We start from the raw sequence: 26,718 nt of genomic DNA on the forward strand, positions 1-26,718 counted from the left end.
GTTTCACTCCAGTGTGAATCCTCTTCTGTTTTCAGATGTGTTAACTGATTAAACCTCTTTTTACAGTTTAAACCGTCTGGTGGTTTTAATTTTGAAGCTGTAACAAAAGTCTTCTCACACTCAAGCACGTATACTCTTTCACACCAGCGTGGATCTTCATGTGTTCATTAAGGTTTGCTGATCGGTTGAAACTCTTCCCACACTGAGTTCATGTGAATGGTTTCTCTCCAGTGTGGATCTTCATGTGTTTATTAAGGTCTGAGGAGCTGCTGAAACTCATCCCACACAGAAGCTGCAGTCACACTAGTCTGTGTAGGAAAGTCCTATAATGGGGTTGCAGTTCGTATGAGTACTCACTAGATGGCGCACCTCTCATTTGACAGACATTTACCACTATCGATTTAAAAGCATGCACATGGCACAAATCACATGTGAGGCATGGTGAGACTGCAAGATATCTATCCTGTGTGCGTTCATGCCAAGAAAGTGAGTTTATTTACTGATTTTCACCAAAAATATGTACAATACTTATGTTAATACTGTTGTGATAATATAAGTAATGTTATATTAATCCTTTAATGCATATATTTGCATAATCTGATGTTATATGTCAATCTGTGTTGGGAAGCTAATATGCTAGTTCAAACTATTTATGCTACAGCATATTTCTTTGTTGAATTAACGTATACATTTTGATTGATGGTGTAAAGTCATCCTTATATACTAGTTTGACAGGGAATTTATTAATATATTTGCAGATTGTTTTCTGTTGTAATCAGAATGGAAACGTTTGATTGTTGTTAAGTGATAAAGCTGTAATATTTTTTTGATATTCAATTTGCCCATTTTATGTTTCAGACCACACACACACACACACACACACACACACTCACACCCCATTTGTACCTATACCAACAACAGGTGACCTGTACTAATACAGGCACTCATTAAAGATTTTGTTGGATGAAATTCTCTGAGCCCTTTACTCTCTTACCGGAGTCTCCAGTTTTCAAAGACTATCAGAACAATCCAGATGTTCCACCTCTACAGTTTGAGCATGCAAAATTCTGTTGTATGGTGCTGCAAAATGGGGCGGGATTAAACAAATGATTAGACATTTTAAAAAGTGAGTGTTTGGCCATTTTAAATTTCTATCCAGAGAGGTCATGTTTTGGTCTTTGTTTGGCCTCACAGTCAAGTGATACGATTTTGCACGTCAGAGTTCACCAAGCTTGAACTTTGCAACGCAGTGAACTGTGAAACTTGACGCACGAACTTGGTTTCCAGTGTGACGCATTCGCGTGCATATGAATGGAAGTCTATGGGGAGAAAAGTCCAGTGTGACCGCGGCTTAAGTGCAAGTAAATGGTTTCTCGTCAGTGTGGCTCATCATGTGTAGATTAAGGGATGATGATTGGCTGAAACTCTTCCCACACTGAGTGCATGTGAATGGTTTCTCTCCAGTGTGGATCATCATGTGTTGATTAAGGTGTGATGATTGGCTGAAACTCTTCCCACACTGAGTGCATGTGAATGGTTTCTCTCCAGTGTGGATCCTCATGTGTTGATTAAGGGATGATGATTGGCTGAAACTTTTCCCACATTGAGAGCATGTGAATGGTTTCTCTCCAGTGTGGATCCTCGTGTGTTTATTAAGGTGTGATGAGGAGTTAAAACTCTTCCCACATTGAGAGCATGTGAATGGTTTCTCTCCAGTGTGGATCATCATGTGTTGATTAAGGTGTGATGATTGGCTGAAACTCTTCCCACACTGAGTGCATGTGAATGGTTTCTCTCCAGTGTGGATCCTTAAGTGTAGATTAAGGGATGATGATAGACTAAAACTCTTCCCACATTGAGAGCATGTGAATGGTTTGTCACCAGTGTGGCTGATCACGTGTAGATTAAGGGATGATGATTGGCTGAAACTCTTCCCACACCGAGTGCATGTGAATGGTTTCTCTCCCGTGTGGATCCTCATGTGTAGAATAAGGTGTGATGAGCAGTTAAAACTCTTCCCACATAGAATGCATGTGAATGGTTTCTCTCCAGTGTGGATCCTCATGTGTAGAATAAGGTGTGATGAGCAGTTAAAACTCTTCCCACATAGAATGCATGTGAATGGTTTCTCTCCAGTGTGGATCATCATGTGTTGATTAAGGGATGATGATTGGCTAAAACTCTTCCCACACCGAGTGCATGTGAATGGTTTCTCTCCAGTGTGGATCCTCGTGTGTCGATTGAGGTGTGATGATTGGCTGAAACTCTTCCCACACTGAGTGCATTTGAATGGTTTCTCTCCAGTGTGGTTCATCATGTGAATCTTAAGTTTGCTTTTGCTTGCCAACGTCTTTCCACACTGAGTGCAGGTGCAACGATTCTTGTCTCTCCTTTTCAAAACACCATCAGTCTGTAAATTAGTTTTTTCCTCAATTTTGACATGATGTTCCTCCTCTTTACTCCCCTGATGCTCTTCAATTAGCTCTGAAATAATTAAATAAAACGTTAGTTTTCATTAAATCTTAAAATTTCTCATCAAAAGCTGAAAATTGAAAAGACACTGGAAACATTGGCTACACACAGTGTAATTTTGATGCACATTAAATGTAAAATAAATCAGATCATATTATGTTTGGTCCATTAACGTGTACACATTTAAGCAGATTCAATTCAATTCCTCTTTATTTATCTAGTGCTTTTACAACGTAAATTGTGTCAAAGCCACTTAACATAGAAGTTATAGCAAACTGAAACTGTGTCAGTCCAGTTTTCAGAGTTTCTCATAAAAGTCATTTTGGTCATATTGATAAGACACAGATTTGAAAGCTGTAAATGGCCTATTTTTATTCATATATATTCGTAATTACAAAATTACTAAATTTTCTAAAATTTGTAAAGCAGACAGGTAATACTTGTTCATTCTGTGCCTGACTGGTAAATGCATCAGAGAAAAAAGTTCTGGGGTAACAGCTGAACAAACAGCTGAATATTTTCCTCACAGACATGAGACATACTGTACAGCATCTGCGTGAAGGCTGGAATGTTCACCTTTGCCCTTGTGTGCTGTTGGGTCATTTTCATCCATTGTGGGGTGATTTTGAGGCTTAATTTAGCCAAAACCTTGTCTGAGTTTCAGCAAACGGACTGATATTTGGGGACATCTTATTTTGACATATTCTGGGAAAATGTTTTGAAAAAAAAACAAAAAAAAAAACTCAACACTCTGGGCAAATTTACTCCCTTTTTGTTATATTCATGGCCATTTTTTCTCCGTCAACATTGTTTAATTGGTCTCCACCCACGGGACGACAAAAAGGAAATGGGTGAGAGTATAAAGAAAGAGGAGGAGAGTTAAAGAGAGGAAAGCATTATGTGGTGTGTGGAAGAAAGAGAAGTTGACTAAACTGTTGCAGTGCGGGGAAATGAGTAGAGAAACCGGGTCGAGACGAGCAGTCTAAACTTAACGACTGGCTGTGAGAAACAAAAAGCAAAAGTACATATCGAAGCAATAGAGCAAAGACCGCTGTCTTGTTACTGAAGTGCTCGTGACGTCTGTGAACGAGTGTGTCACCAAAGACTTCAGTGCAGTGTGTCCTGAACAAAATCAACTCACAGATTTATCTCACTGACTTGGAGTCAGCTGCCAACTCACCGGCTGGGTTCATTTGCATTGTGCTGAGGGTTTTGTGTTTTATTGTGATTATTGTTATATTGTTTGTTTTGTTCTTGATACTGCTGTTTGTGTGTGAAAAGTACAACGTCAAAAGACAGTCACCCCTTGACTGAAAATTGGTCTATGCGAGAAGGCGTGAACTATCATTACTAATTGCAGTGATTCACACCTGAGAAGACAAACACCTGCATGATGAGCCATCAGACAGGTATGTGACTCAAGGCTGATTTATACTTCTGCGTCAAGCGAACGCGTATGCTACGGCGTAGCCTTCGTGTGGACGCATTGCGCCTCGCTGTGGCCGTCGGCGTCGCGGATATATTTTCTTTTGAGAAACTTTGAAAGTATTTTGGAGCAGTAAACATGTCAGGCTGAATAATACAAATGAATCCTTGACTTCTGCTGTCTTTATTTGTTTCAAAAACACAGATTTATTTACGATTTAAAATGGCATCTTTGGATATCTTTTCTGCTGGAGAAACTGTTGTTCTAAAAAAATTAAAAATGTAAAAAAATAAATAAATACAATTTACATATACCGTAGGAACGGTACAGTAGAAAATATTAGCGGTTTTAAAACCTTGAAAGTTTTATTGAGATGGATTGTTGGTGATTGTATGGGTTTTGGCCAGATTGGGTAGCAAAACATGAACAAAGGAAAATAAAGACTTGTTTGAAAAAAGATTTAAGACCTACAACACAATATTTCAGTAAATTTAAGACTTTTTAAGGCCTAAAATTTGGATTTTGGAATTTACAACATTTTAAGACCCTGCGGAAACCCTGTTTAAACACAACAGCCCTGGTAATTAGTTATTATAATAATGATGTAATTCTGACTGAGATACTATCTGTGAGAACTAGTTACAACTACTAGAAACAAGTTTAAACCCATAAAGAAGTTGATGAAAAAGGGAATTGTGATCAACGAGACATATGCAAATGGAAACTACTAAGCCAACAATATCACAGTAATAGCAGATGTCTTCTATGAGAATACTGTAGGTCAAATATCCTCAGCTCAGTTAAACATTTATTTTTTTATTTATTGTTTTTATTTATTTTGTATAGGGCCAGTGCTCAAGGACGCTTTACAAACAGTAGGAGAACAAGAAAGCAATAACCTTAAAAAGGTAGAGAAAATGGGAGACAAATAATTCATAAAAAGAATAACAAAAGACATGAGAACAAGTAACAAGAAAGAAACTAATTCCTGTCTTTCAATGAGTGCTTATGTGCATTTAGGAGAACTAGGCAGCACACTCAGGGCTGCAAGACAGATTTACTTTAGTATTCTTATTATTAAAATATATCTGAATGTGGATTTTATAACTGAGACTTCTGAGGAGGTGAGTGTGATAGGTGAGAATGAAAACTAACCTGTTTGTTCCTGCAGATCTTCATGTTTGACTGTGAATGTTTCTTCAATCTTCACATCTTCACTCTCCTCTTTAATAAACGCCATCTTTATAACAGTGTGGAGATCAGTCGCTTCAGCAGGAGTTTTTCTCTGCGTTTGGACACTTTATCCTGTTTAAAGTGAACAAAACAATAAAAATGTTCTGTTTAAATGAATAAAACAATGAACAGAAACAAAATAACTTCTCTTCAACACTTGCGTCAACAGTTTCTTTATATGAGAGTAATTAACAAAAAGAAATCAGGTAAATGGTTTCCTTAAAACACTTATTACACACATTTCTGTAACTTATTCAAACAATAGCCCTCTTTACTGTGAGTAAAATAATACTACGTTGTATAAATGGTTTAAATAATATTTCCAACAGCAGGAACGTAATTTAGCATCGGATGAAAAACCTGAAACTTAAATTAAATCGGTTTATATCAATAAACGTTTTAAAACACAAACCTTTCTCCGGTTGAATCACAGCGCTGAAGTGGCGCCGCCTGATGACGTCACACGCCGCGCCAAAATAAAAGTCTTTTTTGTTTGGCTTTTTTGCCACATACTGTTGCAGTCATGACTTATTGATACATTTCTCACATGTTTTTCACTTTACACTGTGTCTGCGCGCGCTCTCTCTCTCTCTCCACAAAGACACACCACTATTTAAAATTGATCAAAACCTTTAATCTAAACTTAAGACAATTTTAAGAAACTTTTTTAATCCAGTTCATGATGACTTGCATGTCTACAACACAATACCTCCTATTAATATCTAAGTCTAAATCTCATCCTCATAATTATGACCTCTTTTTTCTATCTTTTCTACAACTTCATAGGCCTATATAGGGTTTCTTTTTTTCATATGATTCATTATCTGTGTTCCACGTTTCCTGCCATTCTTTAGCAATAATAATTTATTTTATTTTCGGCTTTATTAATAGGGGGTCGGCACAGCAGAATGAACCAACAACTTATCTAGCATGTTTTTACGCAGCGGATGCCCTTCCAGCTGCAACCCATCTTTGGGAAATCTTTAGCAATATCTTCAGTAATAATAATTAATTTACCTTTACTTACAGAAGCATTAAAGGGGTAGTTCACATAAAAATTACAATTCTGTCATTTACTCATGCTCTACTTGTTCCAAACTTGTTTGAGTTTCTTCTGCTGAATGCAAATAAAGAGAGTACAGGTGCAAAAAGGAGCGGTTCCTACTTTGTACATGGCTGCTTTTTTCAACATTTTTTGGCACACAAAATGTTCTTGGGACTCGATTACAATTGAATTGTTGAAGTTACATGGACTGTTTTGACAATGTTTTGGTTCATTTCTGGACTTAGAGCATCTCGGGACTCTTGCTGTCAGACAGCAAGATCTGTCTTGCTATGACAGATGAGGGAGCTCTCAGATTTCATCTGAAGTGTTTTCAATTGCGTTCTGAAGATGAGCATGGCGATCGTGCTACTCACTGCACCTCCATGACCCTCTCATATATATATATATATATATATATATATATATATATATATATATATATATATATATATATACATATATCCCAGACAGCACACATATATGAGGCGCCGTGTAGGATTTAAATCAAACTTTGCTTATCAACACACACATAAACACGTGCATATACACCTATAAATTACTCGCATATACACCTATACTTTTAGATGTTCAAAACAACATATATGAAACTTGTGCATATACATATAAACTTGACGCTCGCATACACCCACACACACACGCACATACATATAAACTCCATCTATGCAAACACTACGCCACACACGCATATACATATATACTCCATCCAGGCAAACACACCCACATTAACACACGCACATACATATAAACTCCATCCACGCATACACACCCACATTAACACATGCACATACATATAAACTCCATCCATGCAAACACACCTACACTAACACGCGCACATATATATAAACTCCATCCATGCATACACACACACATTAACACACGCACATATAAACTCGGTCCTTGTGCGCGCACACACACGCACATACATAAACTTCCTTGCATAGACACACACACACACACACACATACAACTCCCAGCATGCATAAACACCCGGATAACAGTCGAGCATATATGCAGGTGATTTATCTGTGGATGTGCCTTAACTTTTCAGTGTGAACGGAAGGCATGTCCGTTCAAACGGAAGGCATTAAGTGATTTTTTTTTTCTCATGCAAATTAACATGAATTTTAGAGTTAGCTTGATAGCCGTGACGTTTGTCGGTGCTTTATTTACTTGTGCTAATTGCAATGAAGATGATATAGTCGATTTCTTTAATATTGTATTACACTGCTTAACGCGTATACAGCAAGAGCCGAGAGAGTCGCTTTGTCGCGACTTGGATAATCATGCCAGTACAATTTACAGCCTTTTGTCCGTAGTTCGTAATGGAAATCCCCAAGCTAGAGAATGCATCTTAATTCTCGAGACACTGTACCGCACGCTGCGCCAAATAACATCGCTTGAAATTGGAAGAGGTGCCTCAGCTGGAGCAGTCCCACCACCGACATCTAGGACAGGCCACAGAGGTCGTCCGCGCTATGACATTTCACATGAGCAGCTTTGCCATTGTCTGCGACTTGGGTTTAACTGGCAGGGAATTGCTTCCTTATTAGCAATAGACCACCGCACTTTGTTTCAACACAGGCAGCGTCTTGGAATCAGACAGTTGGAATTTGCAGAGCTGTCTAACAATGAGTTAAACACACTTGTCAGAGAGATTTTACAGAGAACCCCAAATGCAGGCGAGACATACATTCTGGGCAGAATTCTGTGAATTCTTCAAAATATTCTCTTAAATGTTCAACAAAGGAAAGAAAGTCAAACAGGGTTGGAACCACTTGGTGGTGATTAAATAGTGAGTAGATTTACATTTTTGGGTGAACCATTTCTTGCAATCTATTGCATCAATAAGAACACTGGCTCAATCTTAACATCTTGGCATTTAAGTCTCTCTTACTCCTTGCCAAATCTATGTGTATTGTTGATGGCAAATTCCATGTTGCTTTTAAAAGCACCATAAGTGCTATATAAAGGAAGGCGAAGACAGTTAATGCAAGTATTGGCTATTGGAAATCTTTGTGGAAGTTCAGAGTCATGGTGAAAGGCAATGGAAGGCTGGGGAGGAAATCCAATTGGTGGGACATGATCTGATCCAGTAGCAAAGAATAAGATCGTGCCAAGCCTCTGCGATTCTTCCTCTTGAGTAAACAAAAAAGCAAAAGTATCAACAACTATACAGTATATTCAACAGCAAAACTGTTGCAGTGTTAAGACACCAATACCCTTTATGAAACCTGCAAAATATAAACATTAAAAAGGTATAATAAAAACTATTGTGTTCTGTCTTGACCATGTTACATGACATTTTAGACAATACACAACACAAAATAACTGAATTACAGAATAGCAGAAACCTTGTTTTTTTGTTTTTGATGCATGATGTTACTTGGACAATTAACACCCTTTATGTTTCTGACAGCTGTTAATGGCTATCTTTTGCTTTTGACCTGGCTCATAATGTATCGCATTGCTGTCATTTAAATTTTCTCATCACTTCATACTTAAGGTGTATAAACCAATTACTGTCCTTGGTGTAAAAAAAAACATTTATACACCATAGATTTAGTCACTGATGGAATAAGCTCAAAAATGCTTATATTTGTAACCCCTTAAATGTCACTGTCAGCCACCGGAACACTTAAAAGGTACAATAGTAGATATGGAAAAAAGCTAACTTGAGTATTATAGTAGGGTTGCACGATATATCAAAAACTTACTATATGCAATATCCTTGTTTCAGAGAGCTGCAATAAGCTGAGTATTTATTTTTGTTAAGCATTTGTGTTGCATGCAGAGGTTGTCCAAGTTTGACCAATCAGATGGCAGAATGAATGGAGGCAGAATGAGCAGAGCAGTCCAGAGCCAGAATGAGCAACACGGATTGCAGCATTACGTTGTAGTTTAATTAAATGTGTAAAGTGCTTATAAAAAGGTTACCTTCTACATCCTGCAGGTAGTCCCTCCAAAAGGCAATTACCCTGTTCTCATTAGCCCGTTTGTTGCTCCCAATCTTTGACCACTGTATTTCAAATAGGTCATCCATCATGTCTGCAGTCAGCTGCTTTGGCTGGTGGCAAAACAAGGATCTAAACGATTCCGGGTGTTGTTGGACTCCAGCAAGGACACCAAGTATTTTCAGGCCATCTCTGAACCTATATTAGGGACCTATATTAGCTTGGCTTAATATAAAGCATAAAAAATAGGTGCATTGTCACAGTGTTTACAAGAGAATTATAGTCATTATTGAATTATTTATAACAAACCTTTCAAATGGTCTACGGACACGATTCACCACCTGAAACATAAGCAGATCTTCAACTAGCCTGTCCTTGTCATCAATGCTCTTTATAGGTCTAAGACAACCAGCATTGGCTAGGTAGTCCATGGTTGGCTCTGTTGACTCTCGTAGCTGTTCCAGAGTTGCATTGATGATTCTGTGTAGCAAATGCTGCTATATCTAAAAGCCCGTGCTGGAGACTTACTGCTGATTACAAAATTGGCTTGAACATGACAATGGCCTTTGATTTATCTTGCAGTTTTGTTGTGCTTTGTAGTGTAATACTTCAATATATCTAAAAATGACATGCCACCTGTGATTTAAAATTAAAATGAGATCGAATAATACTCACATCTGGTCCTCAATGCTGGCCATTATAGCGCTGCAAAGTTCCCCTTCAGATGGGGAACTCCAATGCTATGTGGAAACTTCCACTATGGGGATTTCGTCAGAATCCAATCATCTGAAAGAGTATAAAAACGGGCCAATGAAATGCCAATGAGTTGGCAGCGTCAGCGTGCACAGCTGGCGTCAATGACAATCAGTCATGCTATAAAGACGCAGCCAGTGCCATGCTCGACATCCTTTCGCTTTCAGAGCCTTTCACGAAGCTTCTGAGAGAGTCTTTGAGGGTATCTCCAACCTGTGTCTACAAAGAGAGATCGAGAGCCAGCTTCTCCCGGTCCAGAGCGCGTATACGCAGTGGCAGATGGTCGAGCTGGGTATTTCTCCCTTGCCTGGCGTCCTTTGGGTCCGGTCCTCCAAGAGCGGTTTGTATATAGGAAAAAAGCTTTCCTAAAAGAGCAACACGGTCGTGCAGCGCGTCTTTTTCAAGACGTCACTCCGACCGTGCGTTTCTGGATGCGGTGGTTTCCTATCCCCGGATGATGGGCACGAGCACAGCGTTTCATGTCTGGGGGTCCAGCATGTTAATGCGGTGCTCGCGGGCAGTGCATGCCATCACTGATGTCATGTCTGTTGCGCAGTTAAGATCGCGGCTCGCTCTTGCAAAAGAGCCACCCACCCCAGTTGTCCCCCGCACTGCGGTTGGCATTCGGGCAGATCTGAGGGTTTCAGTGAGAGTAAATCCGCCGCCCCCGGGCCGCGGACCTCTCGCTCCTCCACGCGCTCCATCCAAGCTTCAGGTGAAGAGAAGCGCTCCGTCCTTGGATGGTCGCTCTCTCACCTGATGACACCGGGGGTCAGATGTCCATCGCTGCATCGGAGGATGGGCTGTCATTGTCTGATGAGGATGCGAGCCCGCTCGCTCCCTCCCTCCGGGGTGGAGAGCGCGGCGTTAGCATCTAAAAAGCAGACATGATGGCCGTGCTTTCTCGGGCTGCTTCGGCCGTGGGTCTGGTGATGGTTTATCCCCCAGCCCCGCGGCCGGACCGACTAGATGGGTGTTATGTGGAGGATATAAGGAGGCAAGACCTTCAAAGCCTCCCGTCCCCTTCTTCCCGGAAGTGCACAGTAAACTCACGCTGTCCTGAGGGCACTTTTTTCTGCCCGATCTGCGTGCGCTTCCATCCTCACCATCCTTGGAGGTTGGGCTGTCAAAGTCTGACGAGGATTCGAACCCGCTCGCTCCCTCCGGGACTTTGAGCGCGGCGTCGAATCCAGAAGCAGAGTTTGCGGCTGTGCTTCCCCAGGCTGCTTCGGCCGTGGCTCTGGAGATGGTTTATCCCCCAGCTCCGCGGCCGGACCGATTAGAGGGGTGTGATGTGGAGGATGAAGGCGAGACCTTCTAAGCCTCCCCATCCCCTTCTTCCTGGATGGGCACAGTAGGCTCACGCAGTGTGCTGCGTGCGCCTTCCCCCTCACCATGCACGCTAGGGCCACCTACCAGTGCTACCAAGCGCAGGCGCTGGCCCGGCTGCGCGAGGATGGTTCTGACCCAGGACTGAGCATGCGCTCCGCACCGCAACCGACTATGCTCTTACAAAAAAAAAAAAAAAGTCGGCTGTGTGTGCCCTGGGAAGGACGATGATCACATCCGTGATCCAGGAATGCCACCTCAGGCTCAACCTGGTGATGTGCGTGACGTTGACAAAGTTCGCTTTCTTAACTCACCCATATCCCAGGCTGGCCTGTTCGGCGACACTGGCGGTGAATTCGCCCAGGAATTCTCGCCGGTGATAGAGCAGTCGGAGGCGATGGGCGAGGTCTCTATCGGCGGGATTGTATGACCGCTCCCCCCCGCCGAGCCATCCACATCCACTGCTTTTTCGCCGAGGATGCCCGCCCGCAGCTTTGCTTCGCCGCCTGCGCCTCCGGCCACGCGGCTGCGCCGAGCATCGCGCCGGCAACCAGCGTCCCCCGCCCAGGGCGCCGCTAAGTTCGGTAAAACGGACCGCGAAGCGTCCCTGAGGCGGGCCATCTGGGGAGGAGGGAATTTGCTCTTTCCCCGCTGGAGGGCGGGGCACGTTATTTAAAGGCGTAAAAAAAAAAAAAAAAAAAACGCCATCAAAATCCTCAGTGAAAGAGCACTTTTCCCCTCCTCCGGATGTGACAGCCCGAACACTGCCAGTCTGGGACGCTATGCCTTCCAGCTCGCAGGATCGGTGCATTTCGCCAATGGCTCATGGAGCACGAGAGAACGGTCTCCTTTCTCTCCACTCCCAGCCCCTCTCCTGGAGTTTGAGTGCGAGACGAGAACATCTCCTCTCCTGCTCTCCTGTGGGACCCCAGCGCTCCCCGGATGAGCCCACTCACTCCACGCTGCCCCGCCGCTGGCACGTCAGCGATCGTGCGGGTGGGACCATTTGCGGGGGCTCTGCCTGCCTGGTTAGCGCGGGCCAGCCCATCGCAATGGCTCATCCATACGACCAGACTCGGCTATGCGATTCAGTTCGCTAAACGGCCCTCCCAGGTTCACGGGCGACCAGGGTCAGTCCTGCGTCCGCCCCTGTCTTGCGAGAGGAGATTGCTGTCCTCCTGGCGAAGGATGCAATCAAGCCGGCCCTCCAGCCGAGATGGAGCGCGGGTTTTACAGCCTGCACTTCATCGTGCCCCAAAAAAAAAAAAAAAGCGGTGGGCTATGGCCAATCCTATATCTACACATTTTGAACCGCTGCCTTCACAGGCTGCGCTTCGGAATGCTTACGCAGATGCGCATCACGCAATGCGTTCGTCCTCAGGATTGGTTTGCAGCAATAGATCTGAAGGACGCGTATTTTCATATCTCCACACTTCCACGCCACCGGCAGTTTCTGCGGTTTGCGTTTGAAGGTCGAGCGTGGCAATACAAGGTCCTCCCCTTCGGGCTCTCTCTGTCTCCGCGAGTTTTCACCAAGCTCGCGGGGGGTGCCCTCGCGCCCCTTCGGCTCGCCGGCATCCGCACGCTCAATTATTTCGATGACTGGCTGATTTTTAGCCCACTTTCGGGAGCAATTGATTATGCACAGAGACAAGGTGCTCCGGCACCTCTGCCCATTGGGGTTTCAGGTCAACCGAGAAAAGAGCAAGCTTGCCCCCGTGCAGAGCATCTCCTTTCTCGGGTTGGAGCTGGACTCGATCACTATGGAGGCGCGCTCTCGTGAGAGGTAATGCTGAACTGTCTGAGAGAGTTCGACAGGAAAAAAGTGGTCCCCCTGAAATTATTTCAGAGGCTCCTGGGGCATATGGCATCCGTAGCCGCGGCCACGCCGCTCTGATTGCTCCATATGAGACCACTACAGCATTGGCTTCACGATCGGGTCCCCAGACGCGCATGGCACGCGGGCCCACACCGAGTGACTGTCACTGCGCTGTGTCACCGCACCCCCTGGAAAGGACCCCTCCTTCCTACGGGCCAGTGTGCCCCTAGGTCAGGCGTCCAGGCAGGCTGTCGTTTCGGCAGATGCCTCCAGTATGTGGTGGGGGGGCCGTGTGTAGCGGGCATGCTGCTGCGGACCTGTGGAGGGGAACCCAGCTGCATTGGCATATCAACTGCGTAGAGCTGTTGGCAGTGTTTCTCGCTTTGCGCCGCTTTTTACCGGTGCTGAGGGGGCAACACGTGCTGGTCAGGACGGACAGCACGGCCGCGGTAGCGTATTCCATCCGGATGGGGGGTATACGCTCCCGCTGCATGTCTCAGCTCGCTCGCCGTCTGCTCCTCTGCTCTTCTGGAGTCATACGCGGCTGAAGTCGCTGCTTGCTATTTACACCCCGGATGGGCTCAACCGTGCGGCCAACAGGCTCTCACGGCAGCTCCTTCCCCGGGAGAATGGCGACTCCACCCCGAGTCATGCGTAAGTATGCACTCCCCCCAGTGAGCCTACTCGCGCAGTTTCTGTGCAAGGTCAGGGAGGACGAGGGGCAGGTCTTGCTAGTTGCGCCCCTGGCCCAACCGGACCTGGATATCAGAACTCTCCCTCCTCGCGACGCCCCCCCTGGTGAGTCCCTTTGAGAGAGGACCTACTCTCTCAGGGACAGGACACCATCTGGCACCCTCGCTTAGTTCTGTGGAACCTCCACGTGGGGTCCATAAGACGCGACGAGGAAGACTTAGGTAACCTACCGGTGGCGGTGGTTAATACCATCACTCAGGCTAGTGCACCCTCTACGAGGCATGCCTACGCCCTGGAGTGGAGTCTATTCACTGAGTGGTGCGCTTCTCGCCGAGAAGACCCCCGATCTTGTCAGATCAGTGTTGTGCTTTCTTTCCTTCAGGACAGGTGGAGCGAAGGCTGTCGCGCTCCACACTGAGGGTTTACGTGGCCACCATCTCCGCTCATCATGATGCGTGGATAGCGGCACCGTGGGGAGGCATAACCTCATCATCCAGCTCCTCAGAGGTGCTAGGCGGATGTTTCCACCCCGCCCCCCTCTCATACCCTCTTGAGATCTCACGGTAGTGCTACGAGCCTACGTGGGGATCCCTTCGAACCACTCGACTCAGTATCCTTGAGATTTCTGTCCTTGAAGACAGCTCTGCTGGTCGTGTTGGCATCGGTTAAGAGGGTTAGGTACGTGGAGGCATTTTCGGTCAGTGACTCGTGCCTAGAATTCGGGCCGGCCTACTCTCACGTTGTCCTGAGACCCCGGCCCGGCTATGTGCCCAAGGTTCCTACCACGCCGTTTAAGAATCAGGTAGTGAGCCTGCAAGCGCTGCCCGCGGAGGAGGCAGACCCAGCCCTTTCATTGTTGCGTCCTGTTCGCGCTTTGCGAATATATGTGGACCACACTCAGAGCCTTAGATCCTCTGACCAGCTCTTTGTCCATTACAGTGGTCGGCAGATGGGAAGTGGCGTATCTAAACAGAGGTTGGCCCACTGGATAGTGGATGCCATCTCCCTCGCCTTTGGGCCAGGGTGAGCCGTGTTCCCCGGGGACTCCACTATGGAGCATCGCATCCTCCTGGGCGTTAGCACGCGGTGCCTCTCTGACAGACATTTGTAGAGCTACGGGTTGGGTGACACCCAATACATTTGCAAGGTTACAATCTGCGAGTGGAGCCGGTTTCCTCAAGGGTATTAGGCAACCCTTGGTGATTGAGGAAACGATTCGGTTGAGGTGTCGAAACACGCTTGCTGCGCCACTCTCCCTAACCCGGAGATACGTGCGCTTTTTCAGCTTTGTCAGTTTAGTTTCCCATTTCTTTGGCGAACCCTGCAGAGTTCCTCCGAGGCCCCCAGCACCTGACTCAGCGGAGGAGTCAGGTGTTGGCCCGTTACGTTGTCGGCATGCCCGCTGGTCAGCCCGCGTTCTGGGTATAGGTGCCTGCTATGTGTGATCCCCGCTGGCGATCCCATACGTTCACTCAGCCACGGTATAGTCCCCCCTTCTAGGGCAGGCTCGTGTCTTCCCTCCCTGCTAACCATCCTTATGCAAGGACTCCCCATCTCTGGGCTAGTCCATAGGTTGTCACCAGGTCTCCCCTCTGGGTAACAGGTGAGCTCCGCAGCGTCCTCCCTATCGGGACTGAACGCTTTCCCAACGTACTGTCATATCAAAACCTATTTTACTGGGTTATTGCGACTCCCCAAAAAACATAACTGTTTCTGAACAGGTAAGTGAGGGCCAGGGGACACGTTGGAAGACTGTGTCTCGGGGCGTTGTAGGTGCGCTCGCTCTACTGCGTGGCACACCCTTCGCCAGGGACGCAGTAAGGTTCTTTCGTTGTGGCGTTTTCCATAGATTTCCCCATAGTGGAAGTTTCCACATAGCATTGGAGTTCCCCATCCGAAGGGGAACGCTACGGTTACTAAAGTAACCCTTTGTTCCCCGAGGGGGGGAACGGAAATGCTATGTTCCTTCGCCACAAAGATTGTCCCTTAGCTGTTGAGCGCGAAAGTCTCTTCAGCTAGAAAAGGATGTCGAGCATGGCACTGGCTGCGTCTTTATAGCATGACTGATTGTCATTGACGCCAGCTGTGCACGCTGACGCTGCCAACTCATTGGCATTTCATTGGCCCGTTTTTATACTCTTTCAGATGATTGGATTCTGACGAAATCCCCATAGTGGAAGTTTCCACATAGCATTTCCGTTCCCCCCCTCGGGGAACGAAGGGTTACTTTAGTAACCGTAGCGATCTCCATCTTCTTCCTCATCTTCAGACGTTGCCTGGATAAGGGAAATGTAGGTATCATAATCACCATCCCAGGAAGCAGATCTGAAGGACTGGTCCGTGTTCCAGGAATGAGCTGGTGCGTTACGTCTACTGCAAAGCTGGCCACTGGTGGAGGGTTGCGCACCGCTGGAAAGGGTGGAGGGCTGCAAACCGCTGGAAAGGGTGGAGGGCTGCAAACCGCTGGAACTGGTAGAGGGCGGCAAAACGCTGGAACTGGTGGAGGGCAGCACGCCGCTGAAACTGGTGAAGGGCTGTACACCACTAAAACTAGTGAAAGGCTGTGCGTCGCTGGAATTTGTGGAGGGCTGTGCACTGCTGGAACTGGTGAAGTATTGAGTTCTTGTGAGTAACTGAACTCTGGTGGAGGACTGAAAAAAGTAAGACGAGATGAAGAGATGGAGTGTACATTAGAAAAGGCTGAAGTAGGGCTGCACGATTAATCGAAAAAAGATCTCGATTCGACCCTACAGACGATCTTAATTCAGCTTTTCTACGATTAAGCCAATCATATTTTCAAGGTCAGGAGAGAAGCTTAAAGGCGGTCACACAAGTCTGCACAGGAACATGAACACTTTCAATGGCGTTAGAAGTGTCATATACTCTATTTATAAGGTATAATTCACCCAGACATGTCATTTCTGTCTTCATGTAATGATGCATTCACAGCCGCGCAATCACACGTGAGCTGACCGCGAGGCTGTTTGTTTACTGCAGAGAACGCGCGCGCATGCACGCAGCACGCCAATGATGGCTACTTTAGTGACCAGAACCTGCATAGGCTGTGAATAACAGGTAATAAAGGTGTAAATAACATTCAGTTTGTTGCACAAAGCGATCATTTGAGAGCCGCACTTAAAGAATGATTTGCATGTGTGTGTTTTATCAGTGACGGCAGCCATGAGCCGCACAAGGAAGTGAAAATGAAACTGGCCGCACATCATTTAAATGATCATAACGCATTTAACGGTTATGATTACGACAAGCATTTGATATGTTTTTTCTTTCATAGCTAACACGGTGTTGTGCATGAACATCAATGTTTAACAGTGTCAGTATAACTATAGCTTATATAATGTTGAATATAACGCAAGAAGAAATATGATAATGACAAATTTCACAAGTGAAAACAAATGGTCTAATACTGCTGTCAATGACAAGCACGTGTCAAACATAATAATTCAACTTTATAATTATGAATAGTAATATTCAGAGGTCATCATTTTACTGTAAATTAGTACACCATAATGACTGTACAAAAATTTACATTTAGGTGACGCAGTGGCGCAGTAGGTAGTGCTGTCGCCTCACAGCAAGATGGTGGCTGGTTCGAGCCTCGGCTGGCTCAGTTGGCGTTTCTGTGTGGAGTTTGCATGTTCTCCCTGCGTTCGCGTGGGTTTCCTCCGGGTGCTCCGGTTTCCCCCACAGTCCAAAGACATGCAGTACAGGTGAATTGGGTAGGCTAAATTGTCCGTAGTGTATGTGTGTGAATGGGTGTGTGGATGTTTCCCAGTGATGGATTGCGGCTGGAAGGGCATCCGCTGCGTAAAAACGTGCTGGATAAGTTGACAGTTCATTCCGCTGTGACGACCTCGGATCAATAAAGGGATTAAGCCGAAAAGAAAATGAATGGATTTTGCATTTTAAGCAACAGTAGACCTACACATAAGCCTAATATTTGTAGTGTTGTTGTTTTACCATATTATCACTTTATATGGTTCTACCTGACATTTTTGTCAAAATGGAGTTATTAAATGACAACTTATTTACAATATGGGATGTTTTTACATAAAGTTGTTTACAATAAGACTTAAAAAAAAAAAAACTATATGGAATGCAAAAACTTTGAAGCTCAATATCTCAAAATCATTCTGAGCGCAGATAGAACCTTATAATTCCAAGGTGACGATATGTTTGAGAATTAACAATAATCATAGCCTACTCACATTAACCTTTATTTTACATCTAAAGAATCGTGATCTTAATTAAGCAAAAAAAAAAATCGTGATTCACATTTTAGCCAGAATCGTGCAGCCCTAGGCTGAAGTACTCAAGAAAAAGCATCAAATCAAAACAGGCACTCACAGAGTTTTGTGTGGAAAATTGGTCATTGAAGTCAGTGTTCATATTCTCATCAGAAACAGTTCCTGGTAATTGGTGGACACTTTCACCTGGCATGTCAACCTCAAAGCAGCTGTCATCCGAGCAGTCTGTTTCAGTCTTCGAAAAAAATATAGTACAGATCAGATATTGTGCGCAATGAATTTTTCCTAGTATCGTTGAACTTTTTAACCATGTTCACAAATGTGAAAAGGAGCTTTAACGAGAGATAAAAAGAAGTTAACATTGCAAGACATACATTTAGACACAATCAGACTTCTGCAAGTGTGAGATTTTTGTCTTTGGATTAATTGTTTGTTATCACAGCATGCGGTATTATCACAATGTTGACCTAAGCTGCAAAACAAGGTTAGTTTAACAGGTATAATAAACAAAAAATACATTATTTATAGCTTTATCGTATATTCATGTCCAGAGAAAATAAATATTTCTACCAAATTAAGTTGCAAATAAATTATAAAAAAATATAGGTAACACTATTTTAAAAAAGTTCTCATTAGCCATGTTTAGGTACTGCAATAAAATTAACATCAAGAAGAGAGAAAATAAATCTATTACTGTTAATATTGGTTTAAGTACAACTTGTGATAGTTTTAACTTCATTTAATAAATTATTTAGAACACTTTATTTTCATTTGCTATTATGAAATATGAATATATTTGAATATGAATATGCTTATGAAATTGAAATCTTTTGCAGTGTCACATTGACTTTAAAGATAAATATAACTTTACTGTACAGTAAAAAAAAAAAAAAAGTCATAAGTCATTAATATTAAACAGCCTTTAGCACGGTTATTAACACTACTACAAGTACAATCTGAATATTCCTGAAAAGTACCCATGACATCGAAATTGTGCATGTTCGTCATCACAATATAATGAATTATTAAATATCGGCATATGTCTAGAAACAATTGTGCCAAAAATAACCCTAAAATATGTTTCATTTAAATTAAACAAATACACCAGACTTACCAAGAGTAGTGGTCTTGAGGGTCTAACATATAAGGCCTTCAACCTGAAGACCTTTAAAATCAATCTGCCATCCAGTTCTTGACCTTCAGTTAACTTCGGTTTAATGAGCTTGTTACCACATCCCATAAGTATTTCCAAACTACTCAAAATGAAAATCATTGGTATTAATAAATCATTAAATAATGACTCAGTAAAACATATGAGCACACAGTAGTACAATTACAATACTTATAACTTAAAGAAAAATAACATTTACCCTACATCGAGTGGCACTTTTTCTTTGAAGCCTTCTTTGATTCTTCTTAAAACCATAGTACTGTCCTATGCTTTGTCAAATTCAAACGCATTTAATATGTGTCCAATCTCATGCAAGTGCTGTTTTTTCCTTTGTTTTACAACAGTTTTATCATTAGGGGAGGTCAACAATATGATATCTTTGTTAAATGTCCGATGATATTGTGCCCTGGGCCAGTAAAAACAAAGAGCTTAAAGCAAGCTTCAACAGCATATGTCATAAAATACTTGACATCTTTAAATCTTTTCACATCAGTGGGATAAAATAAAAATATAATTGGTTTTAAAGCCTTTACTACGACTTCTCACTGTTCTATTAAGACGACATAAAACTTGAGGGGGGCATCTTCTCGGATAATCACAGCCATATCTATTGAGCACATGAATAAAATGTTCCAATAGAAAATGCACTCAATTGTTAGCGGGAAATGAACTTTTGGACTTTTTTTTTTCTGTAACGTTACCAATTGGCACCTTACTCGATACTTTAAAAAACCCTATAAGTATAACAAAATAATTCATTTTCATTAATTCATTTTCAGCTTAGTCCCTTTATTAATCTGGGGTCACCACAGCGGAATGAACCGCCAATCCAGCATATTTTACACAGCGGATGCCCTTCCAGCTGCAACATGTCAAAACATCCATACACATTCACACACGTACACTACGGACAATTTAGCCTACCCAAATCACCTGTAGCCTCATGTTTCTGGAGTGTGGGGGAAACCAGAGCACCCGAAAGAAACCTGCCAAGATGGGGAGAACATGCAAACCCCACATAGAAATGCAAACTGGCCCAGCCGAGGCTCGAACCAGCGCAGAATTAATTTGTATTATGCTAATGTTTTATCGTTACAAATAATTTCAACGGAAAGTGACTTTTCAGAATGGTTTCGAGAGAACAAACGTGTGGTACAACACTAACGTTATGCCTATAAAAACTATTAAAAGGTGTTGGATGATTATTTGTGTAGTGATTGTATGTTATGTAACGTTACTGCTATCGTTCATGTTGTATTTCAGCTTTAATGTGCTTAAAAAAACAACAAGGTCCAGTGGATGCCGGTTTGCTTTTACTCCAAAATGGTGGAAGCGCGGGACTGTAACTGGGCATTGCTGTTGCGATTTACACGTTTGCATTGCAAGACAAAGTGACGATCGTGGCTCTCTTATCTCGTGAAAAGGCAAGATGGTCAGAATCGCCAGAGGAACTACTTCTGAACTTCTGTGCTAGTGAAATATCCCCCCACCACCACATTCTTAAAGTTCATGTTATTTCTTACCTTTTTTTAGACCGAGACTGCCAATTACCATACTGCTGGCGAGTATGGTATCGTGGTCCTTCACCGCCGGACGATGTTGGCATTTGCCTGATACCTTGAGCGCTGGGTCTTGATGGCCGAAACAAATTGTGCAATTCAGATTCTGTTTGCATTTCAGCTAAGGGGGACACATTTGACTCCACTGAATTAGATATGGATCTAATTATACTCGGCGAAGCAAGAACATTTCGCAAAATGTTAATTGCGTTTGTAACGTTAGCGCTATCACTGTTCATCATGGTCATTCAAATGGAGAAACGTGGCAAAATAGCTTACTTCGTCTTATTTTCTGATTAATGGCAGCTGGCAAACCAACAATGTGCATTCCTGCCACCTTCTGGACTGAAGTGTGGAACCAAAATAACCCATTAAGGATTGCGACACCATACAGAAAATCATATTAGACAACAATGTATTTATTCTAATAATAAATAATATTATATACTTCATATGTGACCGTGTATTGATTAAACCTACTGCTTTCATTTATTTTAGGATTTTTAATAAACATTTTGCTGGGGCAGTCATGTCATGTTTTCAATAATCAAAAGACCTAATACCTCAATTAATCACATTATTTATATTTCATAAGCTTGAAGATAGGATAGATTTCACTACAACACAGCTAATGAAATTACCTGATACATGCTTATAATTATAAATAATGATATATTTCGTTTTGGCTGTGACTTTTACACTGAAATTACTTCTTTTTTATGAACTGAGATAACTTCCTGTTATACTGAAATACCTTCCTTTTACAGTGAAAAATTCATGCGCACTCACATATGAAATCACTTGCATATATGTGTATACACAAGTAATATATATATATATATATATATATATATATATATATATATATATATATATATATATATATATATATATATATATATGTTTGAGAAGTTTGCGCAACTTTTTTATGGTTGTGTATGGAAGGTACGGATGTGTTAATGTGGGTGTGTTTGCCTGGATGGAGTATATATGTATGTGCGCGTGTGTCGTAGTGTTTGCATAGATGGAGTTTAAATGTATGTGCGTGTGTGTGTGGGTGTATGCGTGCGTCAAGTTAATATGTATATACACAAGTTTCATATATGTTGTTTTGAAAATCTAAAAGTATCCTACATGGCGCCTCATACTATGTTATGACAAATTTATCTATGAAGATAAGTACAATTTATGTGAAGCTGGCCGGATTAACCTGACAGTCAACATAGGGGTGTAAAAGCGACCAGGAGCTAGGCCCAGGCCGAAAGGGGGATAAAACACAAAAAGGAACATTTGACGAAGGGCGTACTCACACTATGTACAGTTGCCTTGAACCAGGCCAAAGCATGTTTGTCTCGTCTCCCCCGACGGCCCACACTCACATTACATTCGGGCCTGGGCACGCTTATGTCATCGTTGATGCACTGTTCAGTAAGCGCTCTCGCTCAGCACAGTTGAGATTTCTTCAGTTATATTGTTTTAGTGGTTTGATATGCAGTAACACGCAGTCAAACATTTCGCCGAACAGATCAGCCACTTTTGACGCTCATAAACAATCATAAAATCCTCATGCTGCAGGAGTTAGGAGGTTTGCTGAAGGTATGCAGCTTTCGTGCAGTGAGGGGTTTGCGTCTTTATTAATCTACGACAGTTTGTGTTCATTGAACAGAAAGAACGGTTAATAAATCCATATGAAACAGTCCCTTAAAAGTCACGTCTTGCTTTCAGTTTCGGGCTTTGGCGTGTTTTGCACTCACACAGCCCAAGTGAACCGCGCTCTGGCACACCTCTTCCAACCGGGCCAGGGCTGGCCAAGTGAACCGTGCCTGAGCCCGATTCAGAGCACTTACACTTCTCAAACGATCCAGGAAACGGGCCTGGGCACGGTTCGGATAGCATAGTGTGAGTAGGCCCTAATTGGAGTGTGTAAGCATGTATTGGTGTAGAAGCTGAACACGCACCAACACCAATGCATGGGTGCAACTGTATATTAGACACAAGCCAACACAAAAAGGGGGACAAAGCACCATGTTAAATTCTAAAATAGAAAAAATGTAAAAAATAAATTACTGATTTACCATTACTGTAAAGGAAATAACATCATAAGCATCTCCATTCCAAAATTGGATAACTTAGATTGGAGAAAAGTTTACATTTTATTATTATTACATTTTAAAATTATTTTGTTTTACACACGTTATGTTTTTGAATTTTTCATCTTTTATGTTTAGACATTTTTATGTGTTTTGAATTTTTTATTTTGTACCATTATTATGTTTTTAAGATTCTTTTGTTTGAAGACATTTTTAATTTTTTTATTTGAAGACATTTAGTCAGTGTTGTGTTTTTGATTTTCACATTTTAAGACATTGAGAATAAAAAAATCTGGTTTAAATATATATGAATTTTGGTCAGTTTACTAACATTGTTACGATTGAGTTCTGAATCTTTCAATCTTTCACATGAGTTTAATCCTACTTTAAAGTGTTGATTTTTCGTCCTAAATCTATAGAATATTTGTTCTATAATGACTTTAAAATGTTGAAATTCAGTTTGAACTATTTAAGTTGATTATAATTTTGTAGAGGTGGATTTCTGATGTGAATTATGTTGTTAGAATTTTGAATTTCTAATTCCAATCATATTTACACAAGTGTTGATCTTAGATCTTAATCATACTGTGTTTTTTTTTTTTTTTATTGGAGCATATCTTTATGGGTGTGGATTTCCTTTTGATCATATTTTTATTTGTTGGAGTTTTTAATTTTAATCATTTGTTTACATTTTTAATATTTTCATTCTTATTTTAATTCTAGTATTATTGGGAGAAAAAAACTTTATTGATAAAGTGTATAAGATGTGAAAATTTTAGTTACGGGATAATTGAAAGTTGGTAGTAATAAGCCTGAATATAGCAAGTATAATTCTTATAGTAAGAAGATATCAGAGTGCCTTCAAGAGGGAAGAGATTGCACCACTGAAGAGGAGAACCAGGAGTGTGGAGATTATAAAGTGAATCCAAAAAAGTTAAAGAAATTGAGTTAAAAGGGGTTATGGGCATTATCTAACATAATGAACGAGCACTATGTTAACGATTATTTTGAATAACAGGTAAAAAAGATTTAGGCAAATGCCTGCAGTAATGACAGTTGAAAATTTTTGTGGGGATTTGATTATCTGTTTGTTGTCAGCTCCAGAGAGGAGCAGAAAAGGGGGAATTGTGGAAAAAATTTACTTATTTTTATCACTTTTGTGTCTTTATTTTTTTATTAGAAAAAATGTTTAGACTAACAACAGATTAATCAATCTTTTTCTTTTGTATGATACCACATATTGACCAGGCATACTTCTTTTTTACTGTGCTGCATACTTATAGAAGGAACTGCTGACAAGAGGAAACAGCAGAATAAGAATAAATATAGTGCGGGGGCTTTTGTTCCAGACTGCTGTCTAATAAGAAGTCTAGACAGGTCACAAGGAGCATGATGCTTATAGAAGTTGTGAAATATATTAAAGATGCACCTAATTGTTCAGTTCTGGTATGCAGAGAAGGGTTGCAGAAAGAGGAAGTATGTCTGGGGTACAAGAGCCAAAGGAATGCAGAATGACTGTTAAGTGACGTTACACCAAAACTCCACCTGTTAATATCAGTTGTATGTTAGATGCATAATTATTGTACTGCATTGGGGTAATGTAACCCAGAGCTCTGTCATCGAATTATTGATTTGTATCTAATAAATTACATAACTTTTGGCATTGAAGAAAACCTTCTCCAGACCTTTACTTATTGAACACGCATGGAATTATTTTGATATTCCAACACAACTTGAAACACAAGATTGAGCTCAAGTAAGACAGGATGATTCAGAACATCAGATTGAAATGTATCAAATTGATGCGGATATGAAAGTGCATATGCGAGAGTTAGAATTACAGGCTGCTCAGACTTTTTATCAACACAAACTCCTGTGACATCTATTAAGATTGCGACTGCTTTGAAGTGGCCAAGCGAGGTATGGGCTTTGATGCTTCAATGCAAATTAACAGGTAAGGCACAGGAGGTCTGTGCATCATTTTCTGTTGAGTATAGCATTCAGTATGATGCTATGAAATCTGCGATTTTGCGGGCATATGAGCTAGTTTCTGAGCATTATAGACAGTGTCTTTGTTCTACGCAGAAATCTGCATCTCAAACTTAGGTTGAGTTTTCGTGTGAGAAAGAAATACTGTTTGATTGCTGGGTAAAAGCATGTAAGGTATATTTATACTTAAACGAACAGAAGGTCAGCACTGTGCAACAAGCAGCTGTATTAGCGGATGAATATGCGTTAATGCACAAAACTGGGTGAGAATGTGTCGTCCGTACAAGAGAATGAGAAAATTCCTGAAAATAAAGTGTGGGCTTCTTCTAACTTAAAATCTCGAAAAGAATGTCATTACTGCCATAATATGGGACATGTAATGTCTGAATTCCGTATTTTAAAACAAAAACTGTAGCAACAGGAATCAATGCAGCTTCGAGGTTTGGTTTCAGTCAAAACTTTGCCTTTTTCTTCCATTCCCGAACCGGATCTATGCTTCAAACCTTTTGTTTTCGACAGATTTATATCACTGAATGAGGGGGAAGATCGTAGGAAATCCGTACTAATTCTTCGTCTTTTATTTAAGCAGACACTTTAGATTTTTGTGCCTGCATGTGAGACCAGCAAGATTGTGTTCAAGGCATCGAAATGGGGTATGTAACAGTTTCATTGCATCGTGTGAGGGTAACATCGGAGTTGGCATCTGGATGTTTTGAGGTAGCAGTGCATGCATCGTTACCAGTAAAGGGAATTGACTTAATTATGGGCAATGATTTTGCTGGTGGTAAAGTTATGCATGCAGGTGACTAATCTTCCTTCTAGCGAAACACCGCTTGATTTATGCGCTGAAAACTTGCCTAAAGTTTTTCCTAGTGTTGTTACTACTCGAGAACAAATAAAATGTGATCGTTCAGGAAATATTTGTCTTAAGGACTCTATTTTTTCCCAGATTCTAGGAGATGATATGTTTCCAGAATCTGAGGTTAAAGATCAAACGGCAACTTTGTCTGTTTGTTTTGATCTTGGTACTGATCTGCCTATAACTCGGGAAGCTTTGATTGATGTGCAGAGGGATGCTCCAACATTGCAGAAATGTCACACAAGTGCTGAGATTAGTTCTTTGTGTCCGCGAAAATGGCATTATTTTTGGAAAGATTCCGTGCTTTGCCATTTCTTTTGGCCAGGATTAAAATTGGATGTTGCGAATCAATCTGTGGCACTTGCTCCTCTCTGTCCTATAGCTGCTGTAGGTGAGCCATTTGAACAAATTTTGGTGGACTGTGTTGATCCTCTTCCTCGTGCAAAATCTGGTTGCCAGTATTTAGTAACTGTTATGTGCACCGCTACCCATTTTCCAAAAGTGATTCCTTTAAGTAAAATAACTGCTAAATCAGTCACAAAAGCGTTAACAAAATTTGCCAATTTGCCAACAATTGTTCAAACAGACCAGGGTTCAAACTTTCTTTCTCATGTGTTTAAAAATTTACTAAAAGCATTGGGAGTTTCTCATGTTGTATCAAGTGCAAATCACCCAGAGTCACAAGGAGCTTTAGAGCGTTGGCATTGAACATCAAAATCTGCTCTCCGTAAATTCTGTGTTAAGACTGGAAACGAATGGGTCGAAGCAGTTCCTTGTTTTATTTGCAGTGCGTGAAGCGTGGCAAGATTCGTTGGGTTTTAGTCCATCAGAATTAGTGTTTGGTTATGAAATCCGAGGTCCAATGAAAATGTTAAAGGAGGAATTCCTTGGTACCAATCCTTGTAAGACTAATGTGATTGACTTTGTTTCTCATACGCGGGAGTAAACCCTACAGGTTTTTATTATCCATGACTGACCTATAACATTATATGCCACAAAATAATTATGTGCTATCACCGTTTAATGACGTCATGTTCCAGGAA

At 42.0% G+C, this 26,718-nt stretch overlaps 2 pseudogenes; one reads left to right on the top strand and one right to left on the bottom strand.

The window, feature by feature from the left end:
* The window catches only part of LOC130222044 (zinc finger protein 721-like), a 495,527-nt pseudogene that overhangs the window by 58,327 nt on the left and 410,482 nt on the right, over positions 1-26,718 (top strand).
* LOC130222067 (gastrula zinc finger protein XlCGF57.1-like) overlaps positions 1-26,718 on the bottom strand; it is a 184,776-nt pseudogene that overhangs the window by 1,075 nt on the left and 156,983 nt on the right.

This window comes from Danio aesculapii, chromosome 4 (assembly GCF_903798145.1).
Source record: "Danio aesculapii chromosome 4, fDanAes4.1, whole genome shotgun sequence".
NCBI lineage: Eukaryota > Metazoa > Chordata > Actinopteri > Cypriniformes > Danionidae > Danio > Danio aesculapii.